We start from the raw sequence: 2,381 nt of genomic DNA, 5'->3' as shown, positions 1-2,381 counted from the left end.
TTGTCCGGATCATTTCTTTCTATTTTTTAGTAGAGACGGGGTCTCGCTCTTGCTCAGGCTGGTCTCGAACTCCTGACCTTGAGCGATCCACCTGCCTCCGCCTCCCAGAGTTCTAGGATTACAGGCGTGAGCCACCGTGCCCAGACCTTTTTTAATGTTCAGTACTGATAAGAATGGAATATTTCCATGACAAAACAGATTTACAGTCAGCTTGTGGTTGTTTAATGCCAAGATGTTATAGAACTATCTACCAATGAAGAAAGGGTTGAGTGGAATCGTAATGGACTTAATGACCAAATTGGGCTTTTCAGACTTAAAAAAAATCAAGTAGCACATCAGATAGACTTTATATGATTTGCAAATATCAGTAACTATGTAAGAGAACCTTTATCATATCACATTTGTTATTTGTTCTTTTAAGCATAACACCTTTGTCCATATAGAATAGACCGAGTGAAACTGAAACAGGTCTTGCTTTCTATAAGATAATATTTAAAGAGTTAATTACACACACAAAGACACACAGAGAGACCCACACACAATGAGGGGTGCTTTACCTCTCCTATTTTCTGTCATATTCCTAATGCCTAGAACAGTGCCTGGTACATAGTAAGCAAGTATGCACTCAAATATTTCCCAAGTACCTACATGCCAGATAGTGTTCTAGGCACTGGAGATACAGCATTGAATAAAACAGAAATCCATGCTTTCATGGAGTTTATATTCTACAAGTTGGAGATACAAAATAAAGAAACAAATGAATACAATATTTAGTATATCAGATAGTGATAAGAACAATTGGGAAAAATAAATCAGAAGTGGAAACTAGGGAGTAATGGGGTTAGGTGGGAGAGTCCCTATACGAAATAATGTAGTAAAAGAAGACCTCAGTGATAAATGATTTTTGAAGAGAAACCAAAAGCAAGTGAGAGAGTGAGCCATGGGGGATATCTGGAGAAAGAGAATTCTAGGCAGAAGGAAGGAATAGCAAGGAGGCCAGTATGAATAGAGTGGAGTAAACTAGGGAGACAGTGGAAGAGAATGGATTTAGAGTGTTGGCAGGGGCTAGATCATATAGGGCCTATTGACCATTGTAAGAATTAAATTTTTATTCTGAGGGTGACAGAGAAACTATGGAGGGTTATAAATAGATAAATTACTTGTTCGGAATTATGTTTTTAAAGGCTAGTTCTAGCTACTATCTGGGAAAAGACTTTATGGGACAAAGGGCAGAAGCAAGGACACCAGTTGGGCTGTTTGTGTTATATAGTAACACAGCAGAGACGATAGTAGCTGGATAAGGATGGTAGCAGTGTAGGTTATGAGAAGTGGTCATGTTCTAGATGTGTTTTGAAGATAGAATGGACAGGATTTGCTAGTGGATTGGTTGTGAGGTGTGAGAGAAAGAGAGATATAAAAAAATGACTTAAAGTTTTTCTAGCTTGAGCATCAATATGGATGGATTTGCCACTAAACAAGATGGGGGGAGACCTCAGAAGGTCAGATCTGGGGAACTATCAAGAATGGGGAAAGGGAGACCTACCACTTGCTAGGAGCTTCCTACCCACTGGCAGGTACATAAATGATCAAGTAGTGGTGCCTGGAATGGCAAGGGAAGGGGATGGGGCAAGCAGAAAGAAGTGGCAGCTGCCTGGCTGGGACACCCTTCACCTGGACTGGTCAGAAGCAAGGACCAAACTCCATCTGCAGCTCCACAAATTGCCCATTTGGACCCAGGAAGGTGCCTTTAGAAAGAAATGTAACATGACATGTGGCTCCTATGCTATCCCTGTCAGACAGCGCTGGTCAAGTGCCTGTGCCCCTTCAGAGCTTCTACTCTGTAGAATCTCCCCAGAGACCATCAATTAGAGGAGGGAAGGACAGTAACTCCTCTCTTTTTGATCTATCAGGATTTGCAAGTTCCTTTGGAAAAAGAGAATTATAGAAACATTGAGGCTGGAAGGAGCACTTAGCACAGGACCATGGGATGGTTGACTCCTCAGCACAGCCTAGCATCCCAGCAGGCCAAAGTGGATGTTTCACAAAGATTTATTGTATGAACAAAGAAGACCATCAAAAACCACATATTGAATGAATGATTCCACCATCATGTAACCACTGCTTTGAGCTGACCCCTTGGTGATATCCCGTGGATCAAAGTTCACCTTACCTGGGAAACAGATGGAGCTAGAACCCAGGTGGCTTTGCCATTAATATCCTTCAGGGAATCCAGGCGTCCCAGTGGTCTTAACTTGCAGTGGTTGTTGTAGAAGCAATTGAAGGAAGAGGCATTGATGCAGCAGCTGTCACCAAACAAAAAGCCAGGATTGCAGACACAGCCCCACCAATAGACAAGGCCGCAGCTGCACCAGGAGCTCTCA

The sequence above is a fragment of the Propithecus coquereli genome, unplaced genomic scaffold (assembly GCF_000956105.1).
Source record: "Propithecus coquereli isolate 6110/MARCELLA unplaced genomic scaffold, Pcoq_1.0 Scaffold173, whole genome shotgun sequence".
Taxonomy (NCBI): domain Eukaryota; kingdom Metazoa; phylum Chordata; class Mammalia; order Primates; family Indriidae; genus Propithecus; species Propithecus coquereli.
This window is presented reverse-complemented; position numbering follows the sequence as displayed.